The sequence below is a fragment of the Pyxicephalus adspersus genome, chromosome 3, assembly GCF_032062135.1.
Source record: "Pyxicephalus adspersus chromosome 3, UCB_Pads_2.0, whole genome shotgun sequence".
NCBI classification, from domain to species: domain Eukaryota; kingdom Metazoa; phylum Chordata; class Amphibia; order Anura; family Pyxicephalidae; genus Pyxicephalus; species Pyxicephalus adspersus.
In genome coordinates, this window is record NC_092860.1 from 4,690,374 (window position 1) to 4,709,432 (window position 19,059).

Sequence of the window (19,059 nt, forward strand, 5' to 3'; positions counted from 1 at the left end):
TCACTGTGAGTTAATCACAAACAAAGCAAAAAAAAAATCTTTAGAGGACCTAGACATTCATTAACTTCTGGAGCAAGCTGTGCTTTGATATGCAACAAGAAACAACGGCAGAGTTTGTCTTGGACATTAAAAAGTTACAAGAGGTTACAGATCAGCTCAGCTCAGCTTAGTCTACACCCACTGTTTCCCCAGAGTGTCTGAGGCTTTTAAAGCCCTTGTTTGAAGTCCACCTGCATTCCAATGGGCTAATCTACACTAATAAGTTTCCTTCAGGCACGTTTTTGAGCGTTATCTTAAACATTGCTTGCAACGTTTAAAAAATTAAAACACTGGATAAACGCATGACAACGCTTGAAAACGCTTCCATTGAACTCAATGGAGGCTTTTTCAAGCGTTTTTAAGCTTTTATGAAAGCTTTGATTAAAAAAAAATGGGGGCTTTTATAAACATTTTTATCAGGACTCTGGAAGCCCCCTTTAATATGGAGACTCCCAGATCTCCACCACTCCACCCTGGGGAATGAGTACAGGGGTACATAAAACGTTTCTCAGCCATTCAGCACTAGACATGAATGGGGAGACTTGTACCCATTCATCTCTAGTGCTCTGTGATTGGCTGAGAAATAGGAAACCCTGATGACAGCTCAAACATCAGGATTTCCCTTTCCTCAGCCAATCAGGGAGCAGAGCAATCAGCGGAGCTCTGCTATGCTGACAGCTCCCCTGATCCCTCCCGCAGCCCTAGAGGAGCTGTGACATGTTCTGTATCTGTAACACATACTACACATTCCTTTCTATTCCTCATCAGTGCTCAACCCAGAAATCTTCTTAAGCTTGGTGAGAAGAAGCTGTAGGAGGATGGCAGTACCTGTATTGTGACCCAACTCATCAGTAACTACCCACAACTGGGTGGTTACTTAAAAGTGCCGGCCAGTGCGCCCAGCTAAAAGGGGCCGGGGAGAACACTGCTCATTATTATTTCTTCCTGGAGCTTCAGATGATGGAGTAACCGGTTGCTACTTCTTCCACTAATAAAAGTCTTTTTTTTTTTTTTTTTTTTTAACCATTGGGTCAATATTCCCCAGCCTTTAACAATGACATTATATAAAAAAAAAAATGTAACCCTTGCAGTGCCACCGGCCCTCTACCAGGGTTAATAATAATGCAGTATTCTTCCCAGTATTTTTGTACACTGGGTGAGAAGAAGCTGTAGGTGGGTGGTGGTAGCTCATTTGTGACCCAACTTTTCAGTAACCACCTAAAAACAGCCGGGTAGTTCCTGAGAAAAGCCAGGTGGTGCACCCAGCTAAAAGAGCCTGGAGAGAACACTGTAACGGTTTTGTACAGTGAGTGGTAGAGCAGGTGCCGGCATTTACTCCTCTCCTAATAAAAATTAAGTTTTAATTCGTAACTTTTCTCCTAGAGTTCGGCGGAACAAAAATGTTTTCACCTTTGCAGTGCCTCCCCTCTATACGGGTTAATAGGTTTTCAGTGCTCAACCCAGAAATTTTTTTAAGCCGGGTGGGAAGAAATTTTAGGTGGGTGGCAGCCCCTGTATTGTGACCAAACTCTTTGGTAACCACCCAAAAACAGCCGGGTGGGTGCTGAAAAGTGCCGGGTGGTGCGCCCAGCTAAAAGTGCCTGGGGAGAACCCTGGGTTTTGGTTTTGCACAGAGGCTGGCCTTTTTCTCCTCCAACCCTTATGTGATGGAATGGGAAAATGTCTTACACCTCTAGAGTTCACCTGAATTAATATTATTAAACAGAATTTATATAGTGCCAACATATTACGCAGCGCTGTACATTAATCAGGGGTTGCAAAAGACAGGCGAATAGACAGTGACGCAGGAGAAGAGGACCCTGCCCCAAAGAGCTTACAATCTAGAAAGTGTGGGAAGTAACACACAATAGAAGGGGAGATATGGCGTGATGGGAAGTAGTGATGGTTTCAGAAGACAGAAGAAGATGGGTAGGCAAGTTTGAAAAAATGGGTTTTAACTGCTCTTTTAAATGAGCAGAAAGTAGGGAATGAAATAGTTAACCCTTGTAGTGCCTCCTCTCTCCTCTTTGCAAAAGTTAATAGTTGTTTTTGTATAGGCAGTGTTCTCCCTGGCCCCTTTTAGCCGGGAGCACCACCCGGCTGTTTTTGGGTGCTTACTGGTGAGTTTGGTCACAATACAGAGGCTGCCACCCACCTACAATTTCTTCCCACCCAGCTAAAAAAAAATCTGGGTTGAGCATTGTATAGGGGATGGTAGCGTAGGTAAAACTTTCCTTACTCCTGCAGCTGCATTAAAGGGTAAAAAAACATTTTCAGCTGAAATATTAATTTAACACTTGCAATATCCCAGGAAGTTTGTTATAAAGTGGATTTGTCTCATCATTGATCAATTCAGTCCAAGCACAAGAACAAGGCAAATGCTGTCCAATGGCTTCACACCAACACTGTGTATTCCAGTATGGTACAGTGCAATGTGCTGCATCTCATAGAATAAAAGGGCATCTTCCATGAAATGTAAGGACTGCTTTCCTGCTAGATACCTTCCAATAAAAAGTTTAAAAAATTAAACAAATACAGTATTTTAGGGAGGTTCAGGTGGCATCCCCAATGGGTCCTGAGCTCTTGAAAACTCACAAGGTGGTCAACGTATTGAGATTTCAAGTGCTAATGATGTAGCAGAGATCTCACACAGGTCCTGGAAACCAGAAGGAGATTGTTTCTTTATATTTGTAAACTTTAAGGGGGGACATTTCAACAATGCATGCCGTGCACAGTAAACACAATACTCCTAGTTAAAATTCAGCATTATAAAGTTGTCCCCATTGGAAGATTTCCCCTTATCTCTTCTTAGGACAATTACAGATTACCTTTTGTTCTGGATGACAATAGTCACATAGACAAATGAGGTGAGTCTCTCCAAAGGGGAAATATTGCAATATAACAGCAAATAAAAAAACAAACAGAGGTTCTAAACCACCTGTGCTTGACCTGTGCTGCACAAATATGAAAACCGTCTCATGCAATGCATCTTCATTCTATGACTTTCTATGGTTTCTGCTCACTATTACTATTGGATATTTTGAACATTGATTGTCTGTAGACACTTGCTTTGGGGAAAAGCTGGGCTAAATCATGGTGCTAGTAACCATGGATGCCTCAAACCTGAACTCCACATATCATAATTGGGTGTTGCAAGGATCTTAGAAGACCCACAGTGCTATTGGACACTATCAAGAGAGACACATGCAGAGCCCCACAGCAAACGGATGTGACACGAAAGAATGTGTGTGTGTGGCCAAACAGGCATAATCTTAAGGTACATGAACCTGGGAAACATGTTGTTGGCAGCAGCATTTTTAAATGTTGGGCATGTCTGTGGTCTACAGAATGGTGTAGTCATTTGCTGAGCAGAAACCAGAAGTATTGTTTGTGTATGGGAGCATCTGTTCATTCCAGCAAGAAATATGGGTGTCCCTATCAAATAACTGGCAAGCGGCGACCAGCATTTATTTTTTTTTTAATATTTGGGCAACCTTTCAATTTTTTTTGCCTGTGGTCCTGGGCACACAGGAGGATAATGCCAACCCTGGGCAAGTTCCAACCCTATGGAGCTATTGACAACCTCTGGCAAGTTCCAACCCTATGGAGCTATTGACAACCTCTGGCAAGTTCCAATCCCTATGCCCGTTCCTACCCTTTGAATCTATTGCCAAGCACGGGCACGTTGCAAAGCACGGGCAGGTTCCAACCCTATTGACCTTGCGAAGCACACACATTCCGACCCCATGGAGCTTGCCAAACACGTTCCAACCCTATGGAGCTATTGCCAAGGACAGGCACATTCTGACCCTATGGAGCTATTGCAAAGCACGGGCACATTCCGACCCTATGGAGCTATTGCCAAGCAGGGGCACGTTCCGACCCTATGGAGCTATTGCCAAGCAGGGGCAGCCAAGCAGGGGCACGTTCCGGCCCTATGGAGCTATTGCCAAGCAGGGGCACGTTCCGACCCTATGGAGCTATTGCCAAGCAGGGGCACGTTCCGACCCTATGGAGCTTTTGCCAAGCAGGGGCACGGTCCAACCCCATGGAGCTATTGCCAAGCACGGGCACGTAATAAAATTAGGATAGCTCACATCTTCCACATTGCTGGGAAGATGTGACATTCTAGGTAGAGACCTTTTGGGATGAAAAGTGGCCGAAATTTCACAAGAAGACATTCCAGTACATTGAAAATTAATTTTCTTGTGATTTCACCCACTATGCAAGGTGGAAGGGGATATTTACCACCCCTGACCCTGGAAGCCTCTATGACAGCGAATCTCAATCAGGGTTCTCCATAGGTTGCTAAGAGTTCCATGAACCTGTGACTGATTGACCTCTCATTTGATGATGCCTGCATAGTTCTGGGATCATACCACATGTTGGAGCCAGCTGTATGACTCTTATAATGTTTTTAGGGGTCTTTAAAAGAGACAGTCTAGCCACCACTAAAAGATGGACACAAAGTAACCACAATATCCAAGCACTATTAGCTATAGCACTGTTTAATGAGAATAAAAGCAGTGGTGGATCCCTAGAATCATATTAAATCTGTCTTAAAATTTCCCTGCTCCATTTTAACACCACCAATCTGTACAGCAAATCTGGTCAGTGTATTTCCTTGTAGGTGGGTATTTCCCTTGAACCATTCTCACCTAGAGCAGTATATGTTCTAGTGTTCTCCCAGACTTTTTTAGCTGGGTGCACCACTTGGCACTTTTCCGCAGCCACCCAGCTGTTGTTGGGTCACAATACAGGGGCTGCCACCCACCAACAGCTTCTTTCCACGTAGCTTAGAAATATTTCTGGGTTTAACACTGATGTTCCTAGCAGGTGCTGCTCATTTCTGTAGTCATTTATGATTATTTATTGGGATCATTATTTGTCTTAAGACCTTGCACCCCCATAAAAAAAAATTGTCCCCTCCTGAAAATGTGGCTATCGTGCTCGTCCTGTGGCTTTGGAACAGAACTAAAACTACAATTACTCAACTATCCCTGTTCCATCACAAGGTATAGACGTCTTCCTTGCTTCCTAAAGACCATCTTCAACAATCTTGATCAGGCCAGGATGACATGGCAGGTAGTCGGGATTTGTTGCAGAAGAGACATCACCTGTTCCAGAATCAGAAGGGACATCACTTGTCATCACCTGTTCCAGGATCAGAAGGGACATCACCTGTTCCAGGATCAGAAGGGACATCACCTGTCCTTTTCTGCAGTAATGACCTGCCTGATTGTGTATCCCCAGCAGTGAAACTATAGTGTAAAATAAACAGGAATGCCTCTGATTGACGTAGACTTGAGATCCAGCACAGTTTCAGAATTGTCATGTGTATTTCCATTTGAAATGCTATTTGGAAGTACAATAACTACATTTCCTTTGTTGTAAGACTGTGCTGGAACTTCTAGTTATAATACAGCTGAAGAATGACTCTGTGTATTTCCAATTTATTCTGTGTTAGGTTAGATGTATTTTGCATGCCTTGCTGGCCACTGATAGGTGGTGGATGCTAGATCTATAATTCTGCAATATCTGAGAGTTGCATTAGTGATTAGTTTATGCTTCTCTATATATACTATACCAAATATGTATATATATCTGTTTGAATGGTTTTGATTGGGTGTCAGTGAGCAGTCACCGTTTAGCCCCATTCGTTATAGACAACTATGGGCACGGTACTGTTTGCATCATCCAGAGGTCACTGTTACCTGTGCATTGGAACCAATACAGCTCCTAGCTGCTCCTATGAACTTGCCCGCATACCTGAAGACTTTGTTTTCTTGTATGTATTCAAGAAATACATCTAAAATAGAGATCATCAAAATTCCATTGTGACCTGCATATGGCATCTCAAATATGATTTCTTTGTGCATTTAAACTGCATGCCACCTTTTTGTAAAATGCTGTTTCCACAATTGCAAGCATTTGTTTATTAGCGATTCAAATACATATGAGCAGCAAATGCAGCATTTTAAAAGAACGTCCATTACATATATTTTTATTTTGTTCCTTGTTGCTCTATTAGGCCACTAGGAAAGAAATACCTGGTACTTCTAGGTGAATAATGTGACTGTCAATATTTAAAATGAAACTAAACTCGCTTCCCCTTACTCCCTTGGCAGCACCAACATCCTTACCTGGTCCTATTCCAGGTTCAAGATAGTTGCTTACCTTCACAGCCTTGATGAGTTAAGAATGATGCAACTCCTGCACATATATGACAGTTCCATATTTCAGGCACAGAGCTATGGCAAGGATATACATTGAGCTGATCGTGTGAAGCTCGGTGAACATTTCAAAAGAAATTGCTGTCAGGTTTGTTTTATTACAGAGGAGACATTGCATGACCCTTCTGGATTGAAGTTTCTACTTCTACTTTCTACTGGATCCAAGTTTGCTGGAAGGTTTCAGCACCCAAAACAGATGAGAGCAGAGAGTTTGAAGGGCAGCCAGGCACCCAACGCTTCCAGAAATGACAAATAAGGAACACTTTGGGATCTTGGGTTGGTTCATTAATGCAGGTTTTCTTTGGTTTATAGATAGCAACACATTTTCCTGTGTATGTCAGGCAAAAACAGTTTTTTGGAATAGAGAAGGGAAAGGTTAGAACCTCCTCACCTCATGTCCTGATTGACAGATATCACTTTTCCAGATCTTGCCTAGTTTCCTGTTTGTTAAAATGTTTATCATCAGGACAGGAAGTGAGGAAAATCCTGAGCAGGGAGCTGGATAGTAGGAAAAACAGTAGTTTTGGATTGTTTCTATCCAAAACTAGAGAATAACCCCCCCCCAAAGAAAAAGAAGGTAATTTTTACCTTGTATAGTTTGCTTTAAGCAGAAGCACTTGCTTGCAAAGGGTGTTACTGTAACTCACTATAGAACACAAAATATTAACAACCAATGATGTCTCATTGTGCTATTACCATCACATCAAAATACTCCTAAACAGTTTATCGCTAAGTATAGTTATAGTTAAGAGCCTGTTCCTTCTGAATGGAGTCTCTTGCAAAGAAGCTTGAAAGTAGTCCTGTATAATGGCAACTCCAAACCAGTCTGTGGTTACTGAAAAGCGCTGGGTGGTGCACCCAGCTAAAAGGGGCCTGGGGAGAACACTGGTCTTTCAGTATGAATTATTAACCAAAAACAGCAGTTGTTGCAGAAACTGCAACATGAGCATAAATTGTATCCCAATCTGGATCTTGAAACTCAAGTTGACTCCCTTCACACAGAACTTAACTTGTGTTTACCAGTAAGAGCTGAAAAATCTCTATGTTGGGTACAACATACAGTGCTCAACCCCAATTTTTTTTTATTAAGCTGAGTGGGAAGAAATTGTAGGTGGGTCTCTGTATTGTGACCCAACCATCAGTAACCAGCCAAAAACAGCTGGGTGGTTGCTGAAAAGTGCTGGGTGGTGCGCCCAGCTAAAAGGTGCCAGGGGGAACATGGACATCTACATCTACACCTAGGGAGAGGAGCCAGGCTTACCTTATAGACAAAGAATTCATCATTGAGGAGGTTCAGAAGGCTATGGAAACTCTTTGGTCAAATTTGTGATCTATACTTTCAATAGTGTACAGAAAGCTACAATGCTTAAAACCGAATGCTGGACAGATGATGTTCAGCACTTAATATTTGTTGGATTCTATGACATGGCACTTAAGCTCTGTTATTCCCAATTCCTGTTATCTGTAACACCTAGGTCTCTTGCTCAGTACAAAGTGTTGGGCAAAGACCATTTAGTACTTGTTAAAATGTTCAGAGCATATGTCCTATAAGTCCCATTCCTCTTTTGGGATTAGTCCTTCCATTCAGGGGACTCCATTCATATGTCTAATTGGGTTTAGGTGCCAAGCATGAAATGTGTACTAGCACCTAATCAGTTACACTAGTCCATCAAAGAGGTCACATTTCTATCTTTTCACCATTGTATATAAAAGTAGGGACAGCATGGCATCGCGTAAGGGCATCATCGGCACGGCAAATGCCTAATATTAGCCTTCACATTTGGCTGAACTGCAAAAGACTCAAATACAAAGCAAAGGCAGTAAAACTCGAGTGCAGCTAAAACATGTTTTTCTCTTGATCAAGGATCCTGGAGTACACCGAGGACCACATGGTTCTTTTCTGCTTGGGGGTTGCACACTGAGAAGTAGAAGGCTCTGCTCCTTTCAGGGCAGGGAGTCAGCCTTAGTTTAGACTTTAGTGTTTTAGAAGAGAAGATATTTTTTTAGCAAGGATTCAACAATAAGCTTAAAGATGCTGATGCTGTTCGTGGTGTAATGCGGACTTGTATTGGCCAACTGCGTAATACAAAAATATAATGCAAGGGGTAGTAATAAAGAAAACAAAATGGTACTTTGCTCTTTGAGGGTTGGCCAACTGGAAGCCGAAGGCTCAGCCCCTTCCTGGAGTTGTATTTGTCTACACAGAAAATCGGCTTCAGTTTATATTTCTGTTTCAAGCAAAAGAAAATTACAGGGCCTCTTTTGCTGTAGTATCCACTATACCAATGTTACAGAGACACAAAGGCTCCCTTTATCAAGGCCACAACGCAAACTAACCACATTCCAAAGCATTACGCTTATAGCAACCCAACCACATAATGACAAAAGATCCACCCAGGACCCCTTCACTCATGATTTTGCTTATGTAAAACGCCGGCTCCAAAAGCAATACAAAATCAAATTGCCAAAATCAAGAGCAAAACGTTATGTATGTGTGTAAAAGACATGGCCTGCCAAATCAAAGGTTTGATGCTCAGAAGCTTGTATGGAAGGATCTTGGGAATAGTCTGTGGACAAAAAAAGATGAATCGGCTCTGTAATAAATAAATTGTTTATTATTAAATATAGAAATGATAACAAATAAATATCTCTGCACAAAAAGAGCCGTGAGCCAACTAGAAAATATGTATGACGATTCTGAAGCTTTGACTTGCACTGCAGTGCTCTGGTTGCAATATTTTCCATTGAGATGCATTGGTATTGAAGCCAAAGCAAACTAAACGCAACCTTTGTTGTGATTTGCATTTCTATGTATGCATTTGAGGGCCCCTGCAATCAGTGTCTCATGCCAGGGGGGTTCTACCATACTTATCTGAATGTCTGCCAAGTCAAGCTTTGCCCTGCTCCATACTACATTTATTTATTTACTTACAGGAGTTCAGTATCCCCTGCTGGGGGCGGGCCAGCAGAGCTCAGTATCCCCTGCTGGGGGCGGGCCAGCAGAGCTCAGTATCCCCTGCTGGGGGCGGGCCACCAGCAGAGTTCAGTATCCCCTGCTGGGGGCGGGCCAGCAGAGTTCAGTACTTTTTTGTTTAAATAAGAATCACTGTATGTTTTTTTGGGGGGAGGTGAAGAAGGTCAAGATAAAAAGAAATAATAATAGAAATATAAAAGCAATAAATGAGATTCTAAAACCTGCTGAATATTTTAGCATATTATATTTCAAACAGAGTCTGCTAGTAAGTTGATGTTGATATTGATATGAGAGTAACAATGCGCAATATAAACCCAAACACTACAATTACATAAAATAACTACAATGCTATAATGCAAGGCAGCACAGTGGCCCAGAGGTTGGCATTCCTGCCTTTGCAGGGCTGGGTCTCCGGTTGGAATCTCAGCCAGGACAATATCTGCATGGAGTTTGCATGTTCTCCCCGTGTTTGCATGGGTTTTCTCCCACATTCCAAAAACATGCAGTTATGTTAATTGGCTTCCCCCAAGAATTGCCCTTAGACTGTAGTGACATATGACTATGGTAGGGACATTAGATTGTGACTATGGACTTTTTACAGCACTGAGTAATATGTCGGCGCTATATAAATACTGTATAATAATGCCAAACACAAAGTTTAAAACAAGCATTTTTATGATAAAATATTAGCATTTTAATAGTAATTTTGTTAAAATCTGCAGGTTCACAAAAATGCAAGGACAGCAATACACAGGAACATGAAAATGGGCAACTTGGGTATTAGGTGGGTACAGAGTACAAATCCACGGCAATAATGTTCAGCTATGCAATGTTAATGGAGTCCAGAGATCTCTCCAGGCCCTTTTAGCTGGGCGCACCACCCGGCACTTTTCAGTAACCACCCGGCTGTTTTTAGGTGGTTACTGAAGACTTGGGTTACAATAATGGGGCTGCCACCCACCTACAATTTCCTACCACCTGACTTGTCTTGTACAATGAAGTGCATAGTGGGCCACATGGTGATTGCTGCCAGGGGGTTGGATATCCAGAATCAGAAAACTGAGCTCCTTCCAGGGCAGAAATCCTGGGCAGCCATATTGCTTGTAATACCCCAGCACTGTGATGCAATAAAATGTTTGTGCTTACTTCTCTCATATGCTTTATGATGAAATATCAGTTGCATATGATGCACAGTGCTTGAACATTATAATAAATGACATTTAATTACAATTTGCATCTGCAGAGACCATCAATACACAGGAGAGGAGACAGAGCAAGGAAACAATGCAAGAACAGTGCAGACAAAACATAACTGAAGATAAAATGTGTTTTTCACTTGCTGTTGTTGAAGTACAGAGAGGTCCACAGGTTGCTTTGCTGCTAGGAGGTTGAACTTGTAGAAGAAACTCCCATCTACTTCCAGGGTAGAAGCTTCCAAATGGGAAGTTGGCCTCATTTTGGAATCTGGGTGTTCCTAAAAGAGAATAGAAAAATACAATACTGATTTCTAGCTGCATGTCCCATTTTCTGCTGAACTGCTGTGTTCTCAGAGAAGATATTGGATTACACTTTGGTGTAATTCTGTCAGCTGCCACTAGATGGCGCCAAATAACCACATAGAGTACAATTGTAGGTAACTGGAATTGTAGTTCCCTGGATGGCCACTGTGCTTCTGCTTAAAGCGGACCTGTCATCACATTTTTTTTCTTTGCATTATATAAATGGGTATCTAACCCTTTAATATATTGTGAAAATGTGTGTGAATGTAATTAAATTTTATTGTGATAATTTGGGCATGCACAGAAGGAGCCACCCGCTGCCTCCTGAAATGTGTGACATATATATCCCAGAAGCAGCAGGCTTCCCATTCAGTCTGGTGGTAATGAGAGAAGGGGAGAGAATGCTTTTAAAAAGAGAAAGTCATAGGGGGCATCACTGGTAGACTCTGGGAGTCTACGGGACAGAAGTGTGCAGGCATGGGAAGCTTTACAATAGACTTTAGAGCATTTTCTTTGTAAAGCTGCAGATGGTTTATAGTGGATCAAGTTGCAACTAAATGAAATTGTATTGGCGTTCTAAAGTTCTGTGTATCACAAACAAATGTATATTGAATCTCAGTGCTGCTGAAGTCCTGCAGCCATGAAGGGCTGCAAGAGGTCTCCTTTGTTTTTAGCACATTCACTTGCACAGTCCCACAAACGTATGCGTACAATTGCAAATCAAACCAAAATTTGATTTAATGGCCTGCTTGGCCTTCAACACAAGTGCACGCAATAGAATACGTTGCATCCAGAGCAATGCAATGCAAAACGTGTTGCTGCAGGGGATCAGCAGAAATGGTACAGAGCATTGCATTTGAGATTTGAGTACAAATGTAAATTACATCAAGTTAAATTCAGCCTGACTTCTATCCTTCACTCTGCATCATGGAGGTCATGGAATCTGACACGTTTTTTTTCTTTTGTGCAAAAGAAAAAAAAAATTGCTGCCCAACTTATTTCGACAATGCCCCATTTTTTTCCCTAAAACCATCCCTGGCAGAAGGGCCACTTATATTGTTCTTCCAACACTTTTAAGTACGGTATGTAAAAATGTACCTAAAATGAGGGTCTATTTTTCCCACCCCCAATCGTCTACATTGCTGGGCGTGACAACGCCCTCCTCGCAGGTGGAGCACAGAACAGGTGTAGTCCCACATATTCCTTCTCATAACACCTTGGCTGCTCTGCACCTTACAGGTCTCTTCCTGGAATGTCAGCCCCATCATCCTCACCTGGGCACCATGACTGGAGATTGGGGGTATGAGCTGTGTCATTCTATATTTTGGTGATTGGGCAAAGTGTAGGGGCCCTGGGAAGTAAGTGCAATTCACAAAGCTTTACCGCATGCATTCAAGCAAAAACCCCAATAACAGAACTTAAATCCCACATTCTATCACTAATAGTTCTAAGAGCTACTCCAAATCTAAATGGAAGGAACCTAATACAGCGGAACCTCAGTTATCCAGCACCCACAGGGGATGGCCGATTACTAAAGTTACTCTGAAACTGAGGTTTCTCAGCCATTCAGCACTAGACTTGAAAGAGAGATTTGTTCCCATTCGACTCTAGTGCTGAACGGCTGAGAAAAGGGAAACCCTGATGACACTTGAGCAGTCATGGGGGTTTCCCATTTCTCAGCCAATAGCAGAGCAATTAGCAATTAGTCAAGCTCTGCTCTCCCGCAGCCTAGCGGATCTGTGGTATTGGATGCAGAATACATGCCATAGCTCCCCTAGGGCTGCAGGAGCAATCAGGAGAACAGGTTTCGGGTGCCGGTTATCTGAGTTCCGGATAACCAGAGTTCTACTGTACAATAATATGACAGGTGCAGAGCTGTAATAATAGAAAACAAACATAAAAGCACTATAAAAGTACTGAGAAATACTTGAATAAATAAAGTGTCTTGTGCTCCAATCACAATCAAAACTGGATTTTTAGGATTATTTGCACTGCGTGAGTTTAATTTGTACTGTGTTGTTGGGTGTTGTTATTAGTGTGTGATATATAATATATAATATATATATATATATATATATATAAATATAAATAAGCACAGAAGGAACTTTAGAATAACACAAAAGTGTGGGAAATGTTCATCTGATGTGTGATTGAGGGGTCCTTTGGGACTAATCTTCACTCTTTGAGTGCAACTGAGTAATCATTTATTGTTATACTTCTTTATGAATTTTTGTTTTTATTTGTATGGATGACCTATGTGATTTTTTTTATATAAAACTAAAAAACAACAAATTGATTGACTGTCAGTGTAAGGCTGCGTACACACATGTAATATTTGTCATTGGAAAGGTTCTTTCACAATCCTCTCCAACAACAAAAGACTGCACGATGCATGAATGTGTGCTGTACATACATCATTGTTCTGCTCTATGAGGAGGGGAGAACGACGGAGCGGAACCCCGCTGCGCTCTCTCCTCTTCACTTTCATTACGATCATGTGTGGATCCGCCAGGACGGATCAATGAATGGTGCCAGACAAGCACTGTACACACACACAAGATTCTCATCAGCCCTGAGCCGATTATTGGACGAGAATCATCCGACGTGTGTAGGTAGCCTTAGGCTTTGTTCATAATAACAAACATTTTCACATTCAGGTTTTTAGGAGAATTAAATCTCTCATCATTTTATGAATATCATTTTTTCCCACAATAAAATCAAACAATTTCACAACAAATTATAATTCTGTCACCTTTGGCTTCCTATCTCATACACCGATAAAATGCATGAAATAATTCAGAAATCCTTCAAATACCCACGTGAGGAATGGGGTAAAAACCTTTCTAAATTTAAGAATAAAATCATTTTAGGTGCCTGTTATTGGAGGCTACAAGAGACGTATAATACACAGTACATCGGTAACATCTGGATGTTGGTAAAATCCGCCTGGGCACCATGGGTGGTAATTAGGGGTAGGATCTATGTCCATTCATAATCGGGGTTCAACCCAGAAATTTTTTTCGGCTGGATGGGAAGAAGCTGTAGGTGTGTAACGCCCCCCATATTATGACCCAACTCTTCAGTAGCAACCCAAAATCAGCCGGGAGGTTACTGAAAAGTGCCGGGTGGTCAACCGGCTAAAAGGGGCCAAGGAGAACACTGTATACTTATATTTTGGGTACATTTTTTTTTTTACCTAAGTGTAGGTGATTGGGGAGAGGAAGGGCAGAATAGCACAAAGTGAGCTCAATTCACAAAGCTTTACCGCATACAATAAACCAAAAGAACCTAAATATTGCTCCATGTCCCTAACCTAATATTTCTATTGGTTTCTACACAAAATTTAGGGGAACCTAACACAATAATATATATAAAGGTCAGTGCAGCGCTATAAATAAACAAAATCAACATAAACCACTTGAAAAGTGCTTAAAAAATCTTCAAAAGGAGGCTTTTGTGGACCGACTCTCACCTTTTCACTATGTGTCTTTTCACCTTTTCACTTCAGCTTATGTTGTAGTAAAAAAAAATTTTTATTGTGTGAGTACAATGTGCTTTAGAATAAGTCAAATGTGCAGAAAATGTGTTACCTGCAATGTAATTAAGGAGACCTTTGTAACTTAGCGTCACTCCAGGGAGAACTTTTGAATCCTGAGTAAGGCAAAAACTTTTTGTGAGTTGATGTAACAAATGTAATTAAGTAAGAACCAGAACAGAGAGATTAGGTTTTTTTGGTTTGGCAATTCAATATGTATTGATTTCATGCACATACCAGTAATTAATACAGCACATTTATAAACTATGGTTCCACACAAGATGAATATTCACATTTGGTCCAGCCCCATTTTAAAAGTTTAGTGGATTGACCAGAAACTATACAGCAAACTTTCTAGTATCAGCAATTCAGGAAAAGAAGCTAAATGCCTCTCTTTCCCGATGCGTTTCGCCTATCGGCTTCTTTAGGGGTAAATATTTGGAAGACGTTTAGCTGATATTGAAGTAGATTGTCACATTGGTTGAATAATTTCCAGGAATGGGAGCAGAATTGATAAGGAAAAGTAGTGTGTAACAATTGTACAAGTTTCCAAAGGAATCTAGGCTTGCTGGGCGCTGTGTAGAAGGAGCAGCCAGAGGGTGCAACAAATGTCTGTGAAGAAACGGTGAATGGAAATGGGACCAACATTCACCCTTCTTAAGTGTAATTTATGCTGTATAAATATTTTTTTGTTTTTAGTGTGTAAATACCCTTATGGCCAAAAATAATAGCACCCTAGTTATGTCGGAAAATTCACCACTCCTCCCAGAAAATTGTTGCAATTACAAATGCTTTGGTATTGGCATATTTATTTCTCTTGTTGGCACAGTAAGAACACAAAAAAACAGAGAAAAAAAAAGTCTGAGACATTCCACACAAAAGGTTAGATAGAAATGGCATGGACAAATTTTTTTGCACCCTCAACCTAAAGCGGACCTAAACTCAAAATTTTTACTTTACATAAAAGGGTAGACAACCCTTTTATTTAAAGGACCCTTTTGCTCATTCTACGCATGCCCTGATTTCTTGCATGTGCAGGAGCCCTTTCTTTAATGGATGAAAAAATTGCTAATTGCACCTGCAAAGTGCGAGATTGGGTGACGTAGGGAGAGGAACCGGAAGAAGACAAAACATGTTGGCCCCTGGCACCAGGATGACGCGGGACCCAAATGAAGGAACCTCCCGACGGATCGGTGGAATTAAAGGTGTGTGTTTTTTTTTTATTTTGCGTTTAGTGGTAGCGCATCCTTTGGAAGAAATACCTGATGTTAATTTTTCTGTAATATTCACTGAGTCATTTATTTCACTCTACTGGAAATTTGGACCGTTCTTCCTTTACCAGCTGCTCCGGGTCTGCTCATTGAGCAGAATTTGTATTTAGCAGAAGAAATGTATTCTGATGATTGTTTCCCATGGTGACTACTTCAATCCTTCAATGCAAACATGCTGGAGAAAAATCATTTGAAGTTTGGTTTCTGTGAGCAGCTGACATTAAAAGAGGAACGTTGCCATCTGAGCGGCTTGGTTATGCCCATGTGTAATTTACGAATGAATTTATCGGACCTGATTTTTAAAGCTCTCCAAGGCTGGAGAGAATACACTTTCTTCAGTGAACCTGAATGAAGGGATTGGATTTCTTAAAAAAAAAAAATTTGCTATCAACAATTGTTTTCAATCCTGGACTAGATTTATTCCAGGTTTGCTGGATCACCCAGTTTCACTGATGAAAGTGTATCCTCTCCAGCTTTGGAGAGCTTTATTAATTCCAGGCCATTGCTGTAGGATGTAAACTGACCTGCAGGACATTAAAGTAGCTGAAATCAAAACTTTTCACATTTTATTTGTTTTGTAGGACAAGCCGGCCAATCACAGCCCAGTTTGCACTCCTAGGAATGCATTTCTGGCACTTTGCAATCATGTAATGCAAGTATATGACAGCAGCATTGCCAGTATATAAACCCCAATGCTGCTATCCTCTGGCACTAACATGTTCGTCATTGGTGCTTACATGTCACTGGGCAGCTAATATTCCTTTTCTTGTTTTGATATACAGTTTGAAAAAATTATGATTTATGTTTTAAATATGTTTTACAGTGTATTACAAGACAATGATCTGCACTATGATTATTATAAAAGTGCAATATGTGTATAGACACTAGTATTTGTAAGAAAACTATAGTATTTTCCTTCTGTATTGTTTATGGGGTAATACAAGGGGGTGCATGGTTATTATAGGGGAGGGTAAGAAAAGGTCAGTGGGGTACTAAAAAGGAAATCATAAAGGGTAACTGTTGCAAATGTGATTCTCAAACCGGGAACAAATGCAAATTTCTCATTCTACTATATTATGAACATGAACTTGGTGCAGCTCAGGAGACAGCAACTAATGGCTGATATTTGTCAGTAAACATGACGGTAACAAAACATGCAGAGCTGCATTATAAAGAATATACAAACACAATCATCAAAGTCACATTTATCATGCTATGGTCATTCAGAAGACTGTGCATCTCTGATAAGCAGATTTCATTAACACTGATGAACCTACCATGAAGTTCCATGTTCAAGGTGGAAAAACTGTCCCCTTCTCCTTTATGTTCTCCTACCCTACAGTCAGATGTTTGATGGAGACTTGAAGTGGCTGCAGTGACCATATAGCCACCTGCTAAAAAAAAAGGAGGCTGCCAGCTTGGTTTCTGAAAGTCAGCAGCACAAGACACACAAAGTGAAAGCAACCCCTCTTCTGCAATGCTTAGCTGTTCATGTGGGATTGCTTCTGGTATGAATAAGGCGTAAGGACATCAAAATAATAAACTTAGGGCTGGACTGCAACTTGCATTGTACAGTGAAATGGGGTACAGAGCTGGTCACATGTACAGTGCATTGGGGTACAGAGCTGGTCACATGATACATTGCTGCTAGCTGATTGGACTGCTAAGTGCAGGGAGAATCAAATCAAGATTTCTAAACAGAAAATCCTGACAGCCCTGGACTTCTTGAAGGAAGGATATACTTTTCTGCTGTTTTGGGGCTATATTTTGATTTATAACCTCATGCCAGGAAGAAGGAATAACCAACAATTTAGAACCAGATTTTTTCTGCTCCATCCAGCTGGTCACTTTGTATCACACCACATTCTTAGACTTAGACATGGCACTGCACTGCAGTCTGTGCTTCCTTCTCTCCAGCATTCACTTTCAGCAAAACCCTCCCTGAACCTCAGGGATCCCAGATCTGGAGGACCAAGGCATCTCCTGATCCCTGGTAATAGTAATGTACATCATTCACTTGCAGCAAACCCCTCACTGAACCTCAGGGATCCCAGATTTGGAGGACCAAGGCATCTCCTGATCCCTGGTAATGGTAATGTACATCAATCTCTGCACGTGTCCTTCCAGTCACCCACAAATGGGGATTCGCTGCAGCTTATCCCACCACCTTACCATACCATTGAACCAGAACACATGGTGAATCCCACGACTCCTCACATTACAGGACAGCAGATTATAATACATCCACACTTCTATAAACATTTAGATGTATGTTCAGGTAACACCCATTGTACCATAATGGGAGGACCACCCAATCTTGTAATCCTCCCTGGTGGACATGTAAATGTACCTATGGTAGTGCCATACCTAAATCCAAATGTAGCTGCAAGCCCAGTGAACCAACAGGCCCATAGTGTGGGTGAAATACCGCATACATTGTTCTCCCCTCGCCAGTCCTCAAGATGTGAAGAATCGTTGCATCCTGATACAGTTCCTCAAAGCCAAATAAATGCAGCTCCACGCATTGTGCCACCAAGAGATGTATTGCAGCCTTTGATGCCTCTACACGACTTTTCAAATGTAGCTCCGTGTTTATTGTCCCACCAGGACCTTGGACCTGAAGGTTCAATGCAGCCTATGTCTAGTCCTCATTATCATGTTTTTTTACATGAAGGCTTAGTGTTTAACCAGTATCCCACCTTGGGAGAACCAAAGTGTTCTTTAGTGTCTTCTCAGAGCAATGTATTTTTACCTGCGCAGGTAATGTCACCCCAGACCCCAGGACCTGCACAATCAATGCAGCTTTCATTGCCACTTTCCAGCATTGCAAGTTCCTTTGATTTGGTGTCCAACCCAGCTCCTAAACTTAAAAGCTTGGACCAGCCTTTGCTATCCCCTTCTAGGGATGAAAGCCCCTCTCTATGCCTATTGACTGACCAGGCTTCTCAACTTGAAGAATCATTGCAGACCCCAGTGGGCCCTACTGCTGGGTCCGGGGCCATCCAAGCTTCTAAACTTCAAAACTTGGAGCAGCCTTTGCTCTCCACTCTTAGCGATAAGAGCCCCTCTCTGTGTCTAATGTCTAACCGGGCTCCTCACTTTTCATTGCAGACTCTGATTTCTGCAACTATCCATTCACGTTCCTATGAGAACTTAGTGACCACTCCAAAGGCAATCTCTTTAAATAATCCAAGTTTGAGAGAGAGTTTATTGCCCAGCCATGTTCTTGAAGAATCGGCACAGATTCTAATGCTTTCAACCAGCCTTGAGAGTTTTACTGCAAACTCGGCCTCCTTTCAAACCCTTAAATTTGAAAAATTTCTGCAACCGCAGATCTTTCTGAACACACATGTAAATGGCACTGCATGCTCTGTACCTGGACAGGCCTTAGGATTTGGAGATCCATCACAGCCACCTTTAAAACTAGTGAGTATAGTGGTTCCAGGAGAGGTTCTGCTGTTTATCTGATGGAGTTGAGTTTCCTAAACCTCTGCTTTCAACTAGAGCA

The 19,059-nt window shown here is 41.6% G+C and overlaps 1 protein-coding gene across 3 annotated transcripts in view; it reads left to right on the plus strand.

Moving 5' to 3' along the window:
* The window catches only part of MBTD1 (mbt domain containing 1), a 48,978-nt gene that overhangs the window by 1,874 nt on the left and 28,045 nt on the right, over positions 1-19,059 (plus strand). The gene's annotated exons all lie outside the window — the stretch shown is intronic.